At 36.5% G+C, this 17,414-nt stretch overlaps 1 long non-coding RNA gene across 1 annotated transcript in view; it reads right to left on the bottom strand.

The window, feature by feature from the left end:
- Positions 1 to 12,493, bottom strand: part of LOC116568983 — a 111,496-nt gene extending 99,003 nt beyond the window's left edge. The window contains exon 1 of the long non-coding RNA XR_004276805.1: positions 12,479 to 12,493. This is a non-coding gene — a long non-coding RNA (uncharacterized LOC116568983). The remainder of the gene's footprint in view (positions 1 to 12,478) is intronic.
- Between the last annotated feature and the right edge of the window lie 4,921 nt (positions 12,494 to 17,414).

The raw sequence follows: 17,414 nt of genomic DNA, 5'->3' as shown, positions 1-17,414 counted from the left end.
AAATACTAGCAATTGGAAAAAAAATACTAGCAATTAGAACACAACAGTACATTAAAAGAGCTATACACCATGACCAAGTAGGATTTATTCCTGTGGTATAAGGACATTTCAATCTGAAAATTAATTAATGTGATGCACTGCATTAACAGAACAAAGGGTAAAAATCACATGATAATCTCAATAGATGCATAAAAAGAATTGGGCAAAATTCAACATTTTTTCATAATTATAACTGAACAAACTTAATATAGTAGAGGCCATATGTATAAAGCTCACAGCTAGTATTTATACTCAATGGTAAAAAACTGAAAGTTTTAAGATTAGGAACAAGGGATGTATGCCCACTTTCACCACTCTTATGAGACATAGTTCTGGAAATCCTAGCCAAAGTAATTTAGGAAAGAAAAAGAAATGAAAGGTATGCAAAATGGAAAGGAAGAAGTAAAATTGTGCCTTTTTTGCATATGACATGATATTTTATTTAGAAGATCCTAAAGATTGCATAAAAACACTGTTAGAAATAATGAATTCAGTAAAATCACAGGATACAAGATCAACATACAAAAATCAGTGGCATTTCTATATACTAACAGTCAACTATCTGAAAAGGAAATTAAGAAAACAATGCCATTAATCATGGAACAAAAAGCAAAATATTTAGGAATAAACTTAACTAAAGGAGATGAAAAGACTTGTCCTGAAAACTATAAAACATTGATGAAAGAAATTAAAGACACAAACAAATGGAAAGACAGCTTTCATTCATTGATTGGAAGACTTAATGTTAAAATGTACATACTACTCAAGTAACTGACAGATTCACTACAATCCTTTTTAAAATGCTCATGGCATTTTTTTTTTTTTTTACAGATAGAAAAAACAATTCAAAAATTCATGGAGAACCACAAAAGACTCAGAATAGTCAAAGCAGTGTTGAGAAGAAGGAACAAAATTGGAGGCGTCACACTTCCTGATTTCAAAATATATTAGAGTTACTGGAATCAAAACAGTGTGTGGTACTGGCATACAGACAAACCATATAGACCAATAGAGCAGAATAGGGCAACCAGAAATAGATCTATGCATATATGATCAACTGATCTTTAACAAGAGAGCCAAGAATATACAATGAGGAAAAGTAGTCTTTCCAACAAATGATACTGGGAAAACTAGATAAACACCTGCAAAAGAATCAACTCAAGAATGAATTAAAGACTTACACGTAAGACCTAAGACTGTAAAACTCTAGAAGAAAACACAGAGGAAAAGCTTCATGACAGTGGTCTTGCTATTGATTTTATGGATATGGTACCAAAGTCATAGGCAACAAGGACAAAAATAAACAAATGAGACTATATTAAACTATAAAGCTTCTGCACAACAAAGGAACCAATCAACAGTATGAAAAGGCAACTTACAGAATAGTAGAAATTATTTGAAAACCATGTATCTGATAAGAAGTTAATATCTAAAATATGTAAAAACTCTTATAACTCAATTAAAAAAAATGTAATAGCCTAATTTAAAAATGGCTTGAGGACTTGGATAGGCATTTCTCCAAAGAAGACGTAAAATGGCCAACAGGTATATGTAAAGTGTTTAATGTTACTAATCATCCCGGAAATGCAAACCAATGCCACAATGGGATATTACTGCCCATCTGTCAAAGTGACTATTATTTAAAGTCAAAAAAGTAAAAACAAGAAGTGTTGGTGAGGATGTGGAGAAATTGGAGCCCTTACACACTGTTGATGGGAATGCAAGATGATACAGCGACTGTGAAAAACAGTATAGAGATTCCTCAAAAAATTAAAAATATAACTACCATATAATCCATCAATCCTTTCTGGGTATTTATCCAAAAGAATTGAAATTGGACCCCAAAGAGATATTAGCATTTCTTGTTAATTATAACACTATTCACAGTTATGGAAACAAGTTAAATATCCATTGCAGTTGAATTGTTAAAGAAAACGTATTATAGGGCACCTGGGTGGCTCAGTGTGTTAAGCCGCTGCCTTCGGCTCAGGTCATGATCTCAGAGTCCTGGGATCGAGTCCCACATCGGGCTCCCTGCTCAGCGGAGAGCCTGCTTCCCCCTCTCTCTCTCTGCCTGCCTCTCCATCTACTTGTGATTTCTCTCTGTCAAATAAATAAATAAAATCTTAAAAAAAAAAAAAAGAAAACGTATTATATACATGAACAATGGAATACTACTTAGCCTTTAAAAATAAGGAAATTTCGCAATATGTAACAACATGGGTAAACCTTGAGGACATTATGCTAGGTGAAATCAGCCAGTCACAAAAAGACACACACTGAACGGTTCCACTTATAAGAAGTATTTAAAATATCCAAATTCATAGAATTAAAGGGTAGTATGGTGGTTGTCAGGGGATGGGAGAAGGAGAAAATGTGAATTCCTAATCAACAGCCCTACACTTTCATTTAAACAAAAGGTTGCCTTCTAGAGATCAACTTTGTAGCATTATACTTACAATCAACAGTACTGTTGACTTAAAAGTTACCAAAAAATTTAAGAGACTGGATCTCATGTTAAGTGCACTTACCACAGTAAAATAAAAAACTTTAAAGTATAACTAATGGGTATTTACCCTAAAGATACAAACGTAGTGATCCGAAGGGGCACGTGCACCCGAATGTTTATAGCAGCATGTCCACAATAGCCAAACTATGGAAAGAACCTAGATGTCCATCAACAGATGAAAGGATAAAGAAGATGTGGTATATATACACAATGGAATACTATGCAGCCATCAAAAGAAATGAAATCTTGCCATGTGCGATGACATGGATGGAACTAGAGCATATCATGCTTAGCGAAATAAGTCAAGCAGAGAAAGACAATTATCATGTGATCTCCCTGATATGAGGAAGTGGTGATGCAACATGGGGGCTTAAATGGGTAGGAGAAGAATCAATGAAACAAGATGGGATTGGGAGGGAGACAAACCATAAGTGACTCTTAATCTCACAAAACAAACTGAGGGTTGCTGGGGGGAAGGGGGTTGGGAGAAGGGGGTGGGATAATGGACATTGGGGAGGGTATGTGCTTTGGTGAGTGCTGTGAAGTGTGTAAACCTGGCGATTCACAGACCTGTACCCCTGGGGATAAAAATATATGTTTATAAAAAATAAAAAATTTTAAAAAAAGTATAATGTTGATAAAATATTTAGTAAACATTAAATACTTACTAAATATTAGTTCCTTGTCCTTCCCTTTGTTTTATCCTTGCTAATGCCAAGACTTGTCTGAGAACATTTTAAGTAAATTGCTGTTTTTTCAAGGTAAGCAACATACTCCTAACCACAGAAGCTCTAGATTGCTTAAAAGCAGAGACTATATCTTATACTTTGATCGATCAAGTATATATTGGACATATATTATTTGCCTAGCAAGCTATAGATTACCAACAACATGTAGCACAATGCTATTACATAGTAGGTACCAGATAAATATATAAATGCCTTCTGAATTGATCTTTTCTACAGCACAACCAATAAAAATACACATAAAATGTTTTATAATTTAGGCTAATGTATATTCACTTGGTAACAACCTTGTTAAGACTAACAACATCCACAGGCAATAAGCATATCATTTTATAAGGAAAGAGAAATACTTACAATAGCTATTTGTTCAAGTTCACAGGGAAAAAAAAAGTCATTTCAGTGCCAAAAATAGACAGCAGTTAATCTAACTGTCAGTAAATATGGGGAAAGCTCCCAGTGGTATTTCAGTTATGGGCCCAGTGAGGCGTGAACACAGTGTCCCCTAGGATTTCTAATGCAAAAGAACAAACATAAAAATAGAAGACTGCTTTTCATGTAGTTAATCCCAAGTTATCTAATCATATTCCAAGCAGCAACCAGAGCAGAGGACCCGGGGTCAAGGAGGAAGCGGATTTGGCTTAGAGGAAACCTGTTTGGGTTCAAGGCAATGGGGTATACAAATTATGGAACAAGCCCACGTCTTTGTATGCTTTCTTATGCCCTGTGTGGTAAAATAAGCTGATAGCATAGAGTCACCACAGAAATGAGATCTCATTTAATTTTTATCTTTGTGACTTTCTACCTAGATTGATTATAGGAAAACTGTGATTTGGCCTGGAGTATAAGGTAGACTAAGACTTCCCATCTCAGGTATTAATAAGTTTTGCCAGTAAGTACTCAGAAGAGAGGTTAATGGATTAATGAAAAGCGCCCAAGTAGCATACTGACTAACCGCTATATGAAGGAGGGGTGGGAAGATAGCAGAGTCAAAAAAGAAGAGGTGGCCAAATGAGGCGGAGTTTGAGACAGAGATGTCCATGGTGTGCTCAAGTTCCGACGAGAATATTCTACTTCAGAAAATCTGTTGCTTTGAGATATGGAAGTGTCAGTTGGGGTGGAGGGAGACAGGAAAGGCAATTATATAGTTAGTTAGCAGATGTCAAAACCTGAGAAGTCAGGAGGTTAGTGAAAGGCAATAAGAGGGATTTCTCCTAGGAAGCAGAATACGTAAGTAATCCTTTTGTTGTGGGTTGAATTGTGTCCCCCAAAATTATATATCTAAATCCTAACCTCTGGACCTATAAATGTGGCCTCATTTGGAAGTAGGATCTTTGCAGATGTAATCAGGTTAGGATGAATTCATAATGGATTAGAGGAGAAGGCCATGTGAACATGGAGGCAGAGATTGGAATTATGTGACTATAAGCCAAGGAACAAAGGAACACCAAGAAATGCCTACAATCACCAGAACGTAGGAAAAGTCAAAGAAAGATTCTTCTCTGGAACATCCAGAGGAAGCATGAAACTTCCAGTGCCTTGATTTTGAACTTCTAGGCTCCCTAACTGTGACAGAATCAATTTCTGTGTGCTCATCTATGTGCCTAGAGCATACAAATGTCTATACCTCAAATTATTTCTTATCTTACTAGTATAAGAAGTAGATATGGTGTTTGGCCAAGTAAAAGAGTAGGCATTAAAACAATTTATAGACCTTTTGAGTTTAGGGAAACCAATGAATCAGTGGCTGCATTTTAGAGTCACTGAGATTTTAGTAAACACAAATATCTAGGTACTACCTGCAGAGATAAGACTGTGGTACAGCCAAGGTATTTTTTTTTTCTTTCTAGAAAGAGAGAGAAAGAGCACAAATGGTGGGCGAGGGACAGAGGGAGGGAGAAAGAGAGAATCTCAAGCAAGTGCCACACTCAGCACAGAGCTGAGATCATGACCTAACCCAGAATCAAGAGTCAGATGCTCAGCTGACTACCCAGACACCCTAAGGTATTGGTATTTTTAAAAAGATCTCCAGTGTTGTCAAGTTGAAAATGTGTACTGTGTGATGCCTGGGATGATAAGAAAGGGGTCTATGATGAATCCACCCAACTTCTTGCCAGGTCATAGAGAAGATAAATTTATTAATTTATTAGGTGGATGATTATACCTGGTTCAGATGATTATACCTGATTATACCTGTCAGAGTTCTGTCAGAATTACTCTTGTGTTTTAGACCTAACTTCTAGCTTTGCCCCAAACTCTTCCTTCTTCTTCATCCCCCACACGCAGTCACAAAATCTTCTTGATTTCTGTCTTTAAGTGTTTCTTAAAAGCATCCGCTCCTCTCCATTTTTTGGGTCATTCTCTCACCACTTCCTGCCTGGATTTCTACATAGAAGCCTAATTCAACCTCCTGCCTGTAGCCTCCCTATTTTCAATTAATTCTCCCAATTGCCACCAAAAGAATAATTTGGAAGTACAAAAGTGTAACTCTCCTGTTTAAACCTTTTTAATGACTGCCTTTCACCCGCAGAGTCACTTGGCAAACAGGACTCTCCATGATGCAGCCCTTGCCGCCTCCTCGACATTGTTGCCACTCGACCTTTACACTTTATTCTGTAGCCATAGGTCACTCTGCTATTTCAGATTTCAGTCTTTTTATATATTGTTGTTGCCGTTGCCCAGCAAGTCCCTCCCTAAACCTCTCCTTTGGCTACATGGAATACTTACATTCCTGATCCAGGAAATCTTCTTGACATGTACTCCCACTATTTCTTCTCTTGTATCATCCCTATGTTTTATTTAAAAAAAATTTTTTTTTAAAGATTTTATTTTATTCATTTGACAGAGAGAGATCACAAGTAGGCAGAGAGGCAGGCAGAGAGAGAGAGAGGAGGAAGCAGGCTCCCCGCTGAGCAGAGAGCCCGATGCGGGACTCGATCCCAGGACCCTGAGATCATGACCTGAGCCGAAGGCAGCGGCTTAACCCACTGAGCCACCCAGGCGCCCCAAAAAAATTTTTATTTAAGTTCAATGAGTCAACATATAGCACATCATTAGCTTCAGATATAGTGTTCAATATAATAATACATATAATAATATTTAAAGTGTATATATATCTATAGATATTTATAGATATTTATAGATATATAGAGAGATATATATCTCTATATATATTATATATATTTATATATAGAGAGATATATTTATAAATATATATATTATAGAGATATATATTTATATATAGAGAGAGATATATAGAGATATCTCTCTCTATATATAAATATATATAAAATAAGTTGCTTATAACACCCAGTGCTCATCGCATCACGTGCCCTCCTTAATGCCCATCACCCAATCCCCATTCCCCCATCTTCCTCCCCTCCAGCAACCCTTAGTTTGTTTCCTTTAGTTAGGAGTCTCTCGTGTTTTTTCTCCCTTTCTGATGACCTCCCCTTCACTTTTCCCTCCCTTACCCTGTGATCATCTGTGCTGTTTCTTATATTCCACATATAAATGAAACTATATAATAATTGTCTTTCTCTGACTGACTTATTTTGCTCAGCATAATACCTCCAGTTCCATCCATATCGATGTAAATGGTAAATATTCATCCTTTCTGTTGGCTGAGTAATATTTGTGTGTGTGTGTGTGTGTTCCACATCTTCTTTATCCGTTTATCTGTTGATGGACATCTGGGCTTTTTCCACAGCTTGGCTATTGTGGACATTGCTGCTATGAATGTTGGGGTGCGGTTGCCCTTTTGGATCACTATTTTTGTAAACACATGAAAAATGCTCCACCAAACTCGGCATCAGGGAAGTATAAATCAAAACCCACAATGAGATTTTGCCTTACACCAGTCAGAATGGCTAAAATTAAAAAGAAAGGAAACAATGAATGGTGAGGATGTAGAGAAAGAGGAACCCTCTTACACTGTTCATAGTGATGCAAGCTGGTACAGCTGCTCTGGAAAATGGTATGGAGGTTCCTCATTTTGAACATAGAATGGTCCATGCCAGGCTTCTAATATGATCTTAGTTTCCAAGAATATTTTTTTCCAGTTCATTGTTCTATGAAGATGAAGTGATAGAAAAAGAATTCATAAAAAGATTGAAAGTGAGTTGTATTCAGGGTTAAGATTGCTCATGCTACAATGTTAGCACTATACACTTTTACCAGCAAGAAGCATTGCAGATCATAATGAAGGAATAAGTCAGAGGCACAGTTTCTTCAGGTCTTCAAATGGAGCAGGCTTTGGACTAAAAAAAGGCATAATTATTCTTATGCTGAGGAATGTTGTCATGGTGAAGAAGTAGAACAGGAACTCTTTGCATTAGTCAATGAAATCCAGAACTTGCTGGAGCACATTAGACTTAAAGTCAGAGGAGGATAAGGATCTTGTAAGATCTCCCTGGATACCCATCAGGCTGATGTTGTGTTGCAGAAACTGGTCTTCTGCTGGCCAGGTAAATACTTCTCTAGCCTGCCTTGCAACTTGCACTACTGGAGGCTGGCCCAAATCATGCAGACATACACGATGTGCTGGGCCAAGTCCTCTGAGTAAATCAAGATAATATCAAAGGGATCCTTTATAAACTGTTGGAGCAAGGCCAGTGTATTGCATCATTCCTAATAGCATTCTACTCATAATGACTGTACTGAGTCCTAAGGTAGCTTTGCTTTTCACTCTAGATTCAAACTAGTTTGTATGCCTCTCAGAGGTCATTTGGTATAGACAATTAATGTACATTATTGGTCTTAGAAATTGGAGAGCATTAGATGATGATGGGAGAGCATTAGATGATGATTGGGATGAGAATCAGTAATCTTTCATAACTCCTTTTGTTCGCTTTTATATTACATAAGATGAATCAGAATCCAAGGAGCAAAGAGAGAAGGGGAAATGAGCCTTCACTACAAATTTGCCTCAGTGAACTTCAGGAGTTGCTTTGGATCTGCTTTTTTTTTTAATCTCCAGGCTTACTATTGTTAGATGTTTACCCCTTTTAAGGTACTGTGCTAAGCTTCTTGTGTACATTACCTCATTTAGTCCTCACAGCAATCTCTGAGGAATACATGGCCAGTAGCTCCTTTATACCCATGAGGAATCTTTGGAATTTGCTAGTCAGCAGAGTCAATTCCATAAGGCAATATACGAGATCTGCTAGGATCCATATCAATCTCAGTGCAGTGGTTGTGGTGGAAAACATGATGGAGAATTCATAGGGCATCTAAAATAGAGCCCAGATCAACTTTTACATATATGGTTCAATTTGCCTGTATAGTAGTCCAGGGGAATCATAAGTAATGTTAGCAAACTGTATAGATGTAAAAATCAGTTCTCAGGAATACTGTGTCCTGGGATTCAAATTACCAAGGTAGGGGTTAAATCCAAGGAAATCTGAGAAGAAAAGGAATTAGTGGTACAATTTTCTCTTGTTAGTTCCTGATGATCATTGTTGGATTCTGATCTTAAAAGGCTAACCAGATGAGAGTAATTTCTTTTTTATTTTTTTTAAAGATTTTATTTATTTGACAGAGAGAGAGAGAGAATCACAAGTAAGCAGAGCTGCAGGCAGAGAGAGAGGGGGAAGCAGCCTCCCCACTGAGCAGACAGCCTGACGTGGGGCTCAATCCCAGGACCCCGAGATCATGACCCGAGCCGAAGGCAGAGGCTTAACCCAGAGCCACCCAGGCGCCCCTCTTTTTAAATTTTTATTATTTTTCACTATTTTTTTCATTTTCTAAATTTTTATTAGGAGAATGATTTCTATGAGAAATCAGAGATCTAGGAATGAAGGCAAAATCCAGGTCAATCTAGTCAAAGTATAGTATAGTCTTAGACCCTGAATCAGAGTTTCCCCACATTAAATCGTCCAAGTAAAAATCTCTGAAAATATCTTGTGGAAATGTGGATAGGATAAGAGACAAGAGATGTGTTCTTTCCTATTAATATTCAAAATCCTTAAAAGCATCCAATGAACTACATGCCAGTATAGAGGGAAAAAAAGGCCAAGGGCATATGTTTGTAGCTGTTCTATGGTTATGGGCATTGTGAATAAATATGCTGGTGGAGATATCCATCACTTGTCTATTTTGTAAAGCCTGTAGTTCTGAAGTGACTGACTCCATTGCATTTTGTCCCTTACTCAAAGTATGAACTGAATAATTAATGGATGAAGCTAATATAGAAAGCTGGTATGAAGTGGCTAAAAGAGGGAAATTGGATCAGTGGAATTGTTGAGCCCATTAAATCCCAAAGATTTCTGAAGATTACAACTCACTTTGAATCTCTGTTTTAGAAGACATCAAATTCAGAGAGTGTAAGAAACATGCATTTGGAAGAAGCTAGTTTTTACCTTAAGATTGAAGTTCTATTTCTTTTATGCTCAAATTGTACCAGGAATAACTCCAGGATTTTTAAGCGAGCTATAATTTGCTTCAGTGGCTCTCTATTCAGTATTTCTTTTGAATTGTTTAGACCCCTGGCTAGAAGAAGTCATTCTGCTCCTCAGGCATTGACAAAAAAGTCAGAAATGTCAGCTAAAGACATGGGTTTGTCTATGCAGAATCAAAACCTGTTTGTGTATATTCAAATGGACTGGTTTGGAAGCAGAAATTAAATTTCAGAGCTATATAAACAATTATGAAAAGATTAAAGATATTTTCAGCCTGGAGTTCATCTAAAATACATGATAAACTCCTTTTGGACATCACATCTTTTTGAAGGGGCACTGGATAAAAATATAAAATGGGTATTTCAGTGGTGATATGTGTAAAACAAATTTTTTTTTCTCATTTTTGTGACACAGTTTAGAGCACTAGTTCTCAAACTATTTTCCCTTGAAACATGCTGAACTTAGATTTTTCTGTTGCTAAAATGAAGCAACAGGGATCTTTTCACTCTAAATAAAAAAATATTCATTTTTCTTCTTATTTATTAATACTGTTAATAAATAGCTCATAAGGCTAAAGTGAAGAAATAAATGAGGGGCACTTGGGTGGCTCAATGGGTTAGGCCTCTGCCTTCGGCTCAGGTCATGATCTCAGTGTCCTGGGATTGAGCCTTGTATTGGGCTCTCTGCTTGGGGGGGGGGAGCCTGCTTCCCCCTCCCCCCTGCCCCCCGCCTTCCTCTCTGCCTACTTGTGATCTCTCTCTGTCAAATAAATAAATTAAATTAAATTTTAAAAAGAAATAAATGATCACATTGACAGATGAATTAATAATTATGCTAATGAAGGAAGTCATACAGAGAAAGACAAATACTGTATCATATCACTTACATGTTAAATCTAAAAAAGCCAAACTCATAGAAACAGGGAATAGAATAGTGGTGGCAAGGTGCTGGGATGTGGAGGAAATAGGGAGATGTTGGTCAAGTGCTCCAAACCTTGAGTTATAAAGTGAGTAAATTCTGCAGATTTAATGTATAGCATGGTGACTATAGTTACTAATGCTGTATTATATACTTGAAGTTTGCTAAGACCATAGATCTCAAATCTTTTCATCACACACACACACACACACACACACACTTGTACACACACACACACTCGTACACACACACACTTATACCAGAAGTAATTATGTGAGGTTATGAGGATGTTAACTAACATTGTTGTAATCATTTTGTAATATATAAGTGTATCAAATCACCACATTATACACCTTAAACTTACAAAATGATATATGCCACTTATATCTCAATAAAGCTGGGGGCAGGGGAGAAAAAACAAAAACAAAAACCCCCAGAAACAACTGATCCTTGTGTGCCAGCTTGGCTTTTTTGAAAAGTGAGTTCATAGTGTGTTGTCACATCACCTACATAAAATGTTGTCATGCTGTATGATAGAAAAAGTGCTCATATGATAGAAATATCTCCAGCAATGTATAAGAAAATCCTCCAAAGAGCACTGGCACTACAGGAACACCACCCACACAAAAAGTCTGAAAATTATAAATTTTATTATGCACATACCCTCTGATCCAGTTTTCCCATTTCTAAGTATCAATTATATCTACAGCACAAAAATATTTAAATGCATAAATGGCGGTTCTTATAGCATTGTAATATTGAAAACTTGGAAGCAACTCAAACATAGAATTTTTTGATAAACTCATTTTGATAAATGGAAGACAGCTAAAGGATAATCCATAAAAATGGTCTGATTATTATACATACTATACTAGAGGGACAGAAATGGGGCCTTAGAAAAAAGTCAGGAATGATACACACCAGACTTAGTAGAGATTGCCTCTAAATGGGACAGTGAGTTTGAAAGGGTGAAGGATAACTTGAACTTTTTTAAACTGTATATTTCTGCATTATATAAATATACCCAAGAATCTTTTGTGCACCTGAAAAACCATTTTCAAAAGAAAAATTATGTGCTGAAAGAAAACCACGTGCAAAGAAATTTCTTTCCTTTAGGATTTAGTGCCAGAAAAACTTTGCCTTCAAAAAAAGAATTTGCGGACATACTTCATTCTGATGTTTCCCTTTAAATTCTGACTTTCAGGAAACTCAGATCAAAATCCATGCTCAGTCAGAACAGCCATACCAGCCTGTGAAGTTAGCATATTTACTATCACCTCTTTCCACGGATCCCATTTCTAATTCCTGGGTTTATTTCATCAAACTCATTTTATATGTGATCTTGGTTATAAGTCACTTCATATGTTTTAAGAAAGAATGAGGAATATATAAATAAACAAATAACCTAATAATTATTTTCATTGAATTTGAAAGTCATTTCATGTTTCAGAATTTCTGTTAGTGATAGTTTACTTGTACCCAAATGTAACTCAATTTTAGACATTCTTATTCTATAGCATGTAACTCACACCTTAAAAAAATAATCAGAGGCTTCCAGAACTTGCAGAAAATTATATACAGTATTTTGCTTTTTCCCCTTGTACGGTTTTGAGGTAGTTGTTTAGATCTAGTGAGCCATCGAAGTTAATTATACCCAGAGGAAGTCCACAGACCTGAGGGATTTGATAGCAATGTATCTATTTATTGAAGTCCTCTGTGGATGAAGTAGAATAGTCCTTAAAGAATATTCAGTGGAAAGACCCTGGTACAGATTTATACAAGAAAATGAAAATACAGTTTACTTTTCGCTAGTAAGATTTTTAAACTGCACATTCTTTAGAATACTGAAGATCATGAATATAAACACCTACCTTCTTGCACCCATGGCTGCCCGGCAACACACACTCTCACACAGCGTCCTGTTTCACAAGACCTAAAGTTGGCTCTATCCTTGGTTTAAAAGGAAAAAAAATGCAGATCATTTTGGGTACTTTGTAGTGTGTTCTTTATTTTGAGTGTCTTTTGAAACACATCCTGCTGTGTTCCAGAAATAAACTGGCAGCTCCCTCTTCTTGCCCTGTTGAAATTGCTCACCCTTCAGTTCCCCATGCAAACAAAGCTATGAGAACAGTGTTTTGGACAAGTCCTTTTCCCAACTAGAGGGTTCAGTGTGCTCTGGGAACACTGACATGATTTTTAAATTAACATTAATTCTGTTTTGCTTCAACTATGAAAGAAATGGGGTTTCTTCAAACACCAATTAACAATGCAAACCCCAATAAAGGGAAAATACTCTCTCCCCACCTCCAGCCCCCAACAGGAAATTCCCCCCTGTTGAGTTTTCCCCAAGGTCTCTATAAAGCTTTTCTGATGAACTTGCTTGAGCCTTAATGAGAATGAATCAGCACAGATTTTCCATCATATAAACAGAAATATTTAATTTCATGAAAGGGGACAGCGTGCTTGACTCTGCCTAACCCACCACATAATATCTTCAGTTTTTCCTCCTTCCTGCTAATTTATTTCTCATAGTATTTTCATAACAATAATTTTTTTCAGGGTTTCCGAAACCTAAGGATTATACTTGCATATCACAGATGAAACAAAAAGACTTAAAAGCCTTTCCTTCATTGCTGACTCCATTTTCTTACTTAAAGCAGAACATATTTGTCCTCTTTGTGTTTGCTCAGAATAAATTTTCCTGCACGGGCCACTCCCAGGACCCAGAGGGATAATCCTACTTCCAGACGTGCCCAGGGGGCAGAGCAACATATCCAAAGATCCCACTAGGACAGTGTTTCTCACACCACATTCAGAAAAAAACACAAGATGTTATTCTGTGTACTACCCAGAAAGGGTTCTGTGGTCAAATAAATTTGTGAAATGCTGGAAACGATGTTTTTTTAGAGATTCATAAAACATATTGGCATGTTAAAAGCTCTAAAAAGAGCTTTAATTAAAAAGAAAACTTAAGTAACTTTGCTTAACCCTATTTATTTTGCCAACTAATTTGACCACACCACCTTTCTTCATAGAATATTAGCATTCTATAAATCACAAAAAAAGTGGGAAGGAAATGAATACTTACTAAGCACCAACTACATGTATTGATTATTGGAATTAATCCTCCTAACCCAATGAGATAAATATTATTAAACCCATTTTTACAGGTTAAACATACACATGAGTGTGCACACATACATGCACACAACACACACTATAGCAAACTATAAAGCTAACATTCTAATCTAGGTCAGTCTGATTCAGAGACCTGCGTTCTTTCTACTCTATTAACTTTACCATTTAATCCTCAAACTACTATGTGTGACCAAACTTCAGCTTACTTCTTGCCCTATATTAGCAGATTGGTTTCATCGAGGTCTCCATCATGACAGATGCTGAACCTGTTGTGTTTATATATGTCTCTCTTGTACTCAGCACAGCACCCTCAACAGCTGTTGGACAAAAGAATGAATGTGGTATCAAGAGCAAGTGAAGGTACTACTAGTTGTCCAGAGTGTGTTGTTTTAAAGGGAACTAGAGAGCTTTCCAGGGACAGTAAACCACAAGTGAGGAGAATTAAAACTACAAAACATGAGGAAAAGTTAAAAATTTTACCTGCTAATCTGAGTTGGAGAAGTCTCTGAAGAGGGTAGTATGACATGATGAAGTCTTTGAATATTTTAAAGATGAGACTGTCGTGTGAAAATTGGATTATTTAGACATTAGGTGGGGTAAATTTATGACCTTCCAGATTCCATTTGGGCCTGAAGTTGTATGAGCTTTAGGGCTGTTAAAGATGCATAAAAGAATGGTATAGTTCATAGCCACCAGTGACCAATTATCTTGCATGCTCAACTGTGGAATCATATAGCTTAGAATTCCTGTACTAGTCAGAGTTCTCTGGTGAAGCTGAACCAATATGAGATGTGTGTACACACACACACACACACACACACACACATACACACACTATGCGAATTGGCTTACACAATTACAGAGACTGAGGTATGCTATAATATGCCATCTACAAACTGGAGAACAAGGAAAGCTGTAGGTATAATTTAGTTGGAGTCAGAAGGCCTGAGAACCAGGGGAGGTGATAGTGTAATTTCTAGTCCAAAATCAAAGACCTGAGAAAGAAGAGAATGGGCAGCACTGGTATAAATTCCAGAGTCTATATGCCCAAGAATCAGGAGCTCTGATGTCCAAGGGCAAGAGAAGATAGATGACCAACTCAGAGAGAGAAAATTTGTTCTTCTGCCTTTCTGTTCTGTTTGGACCTCTAGCAGATTAAGTGGTGAGGGTGGATCTTCTTTATTCAGTGTAGTTAAAATACTAATCTCTTCTAGAAACACCCTCACATACACATCCAGAAATAATGTTTTACTAAGCTATCTAGGCATCCCTTCTAGCCCAGTCACATGGACGCATAAAATTAACTGCCACAATTCTCCTATAGGGTGTCCTCACAGCTTGTAAATGTAGCCATGGAAAAGTAATTTCAAGGCTACCAACACAACAATGTTTCAGTCATTCAAAAGGAACGTCAATGGAAAAGTCAAATCTTTTCTGTACTGTAATTTGTCCTAGGAAGAAATTTGGCATAATACATTAACATCTCTATTTTATTTTATTGGAACCTAGCCAATGACCTTTATTTATAAGAAGTGCTGGAAAACGTTATAGTTTGTCCTCTAAAACATCCATCATTCATGGTTCTAGTCTACAAAAGGGATATTACAGAGAACGTATTAAGGTGTAAAGAGAGTAAATAACATCTGGAAGACTTTTTGTATATTAATCAATTAGTTGCATTGTTTATAAAAATCTTCCAAAGAGCAAAAATCCAACCATATTGGATTTGGGTCAAGAGGAGTGTTTAGAAAGTTAAATATGTAAAGATAGACATGGAGACAGATGTATTCTGACTCAGAAGAGAGTAGGGAATCATGAAAGAATTATATTAAATAAAAACATTATATTTCTATTTGTGTGTATAAAACCAGTAATATTTTATCAAAGAATTTGGAAAAACCACCACAAATAATAAAGGGTAGCTCTATATACTGTGTACACCTGTTTAGGATTTTTCTAAAGACCAGTGTGGAAATGTTAAGTATTGACAAAATCAACTCCATGAATTAGGTTCCCCTATAATCCTATGCAAACTGTTTTCTATCCTGGTGTGAAATTAATACTGCAGTGCCTAATTATTTGTTCTGGTTTTCCTCCTTGTTCCTAATCCAATTATTTAGGACTAGAAACAGTGTTTTAATGAATTTGCTAGGGAAATCATTGGGAATTGCTCCTATATAAAATTATTTGTGTTAATTTTATTAAAAAACAAAATGGAATATGCTTTAGATAATTTAGAAGTCATTTATTGAACAAAATGTGTTGAGAGCCAGCTACATTCAGGGGATTTGGGGGACAGAGCAAGGTATGAAATATGGGTCTGTCTAGAAAAGCTGATGCTCCAGAGAAGGAGAAAAATTTGGCAGTAACAAGAATACAGAGTAGGAAAGGGCAGTCACTGCAAGAGATGGAGAGATGAAGTATGGTGGTTTCCAGAGAATAGTATTTATTTACCAACATGGTACATGTGTCAGATGTACCAGAGTCAACAGACTATCCTGGTTTCCTTACATGATATTCTGATCAATACAAAAAACATCTGACCAAATGCCCAGGATAAACATAAAGGCTAGAAACATTGACAATATTTATTTTTTTTCAGATTGAAGATTTTTAAATGATATTATGATTGTTTGCCTATGTTTTCACATTGTATAGATGTTTTATAGATGCAAAAACAGAGCAAGTTTGTGTATAATCCATCCAAAATGATATGAAATAAATGAGTGTCTTGGAATCCTGGATAATTCCCATTGCTCAAAATGTGAATAACACTTACTTTGCTAATAATTAATAGGAATCAATTATAGAATGATTATGGAAGAAAACAGATACCTTAAAGTCTTAATATATAGTGGACAGGCATAAGTAAGAGAATAACTCTATTTTTTTATTATTATTATTTTTTTAAATAATTTTTTATTTTTTATAAACATATATTTTTATCCCCAGGGGTACAGGTCTGTGAATCGCCAGGTTTACACACTTCACAGCACTCACCAAAGCACATACCCTCCCCAATGTCCATAACCCCACCCCCCTTCTCCCAACCTCCCTCCCCCCAGCAACCCTCAGTTTGTTTTGTGAGATTAAGAGTCACTTATGGTTTGTCTCCCTCCCAATCCCATCTTGTTTCATTGATTCTTCTCCTATCCACTTAAGCCCCCATGTTGCATCACCACTTCCTCATATCAGGGAGATCATATGATAGTTGTCTTTCTCTGCTTGACTTATTTCGCTAAGCATGATACGCTCTAGTTCCATCCACGTTGTCGCAAATGGCAAGATTTCATTTCTTTTGATGGCTGCATAGTATTCCATTGTGTATATATACCACATCTTCTTTATCCATTCATCAGCCGCAGCAACATCTTCCTAGGAACATCGCCAAAGGCAAGGGAAGCAAGGGCAAAAATGAACTATTGGGGTTTTATCAAGATCAAAAGCTTTTGCACAGCAAAGGAAACAGTTAACAAAACCAAAAGACAACTGACAGAATGGGAGAAGATATTTGCAAATGACGTATCAGATAAAGGACTAGTGTCCAAAATCTATAAAGAACTTAGCAAACTCAACACCCAAAGAACAAATAATCCAATCAAGAAATGGGCAGAGGACATGAACAGACATTTCTGCAAAGAAGACATCCAGATGGCCAACAGACACATG

Source organism: Mustela erminea, chromosome 11 (assembly GCF_009829155.1).
Source record: "Mustela erminea isolate mMusErm1 chromosome 11, mMusErm1.Pri, whole genome shotgun sequence".
Classification (NCBI taxonomy): Eukaryota; Metazoa; Chordata; class Mammalia; order Carnivora; family Mustelidae; genus Mustela; species Mustela erminea.
This window is presented reverse-complemented; position numbering and strand designations above follow the sequence as displayed.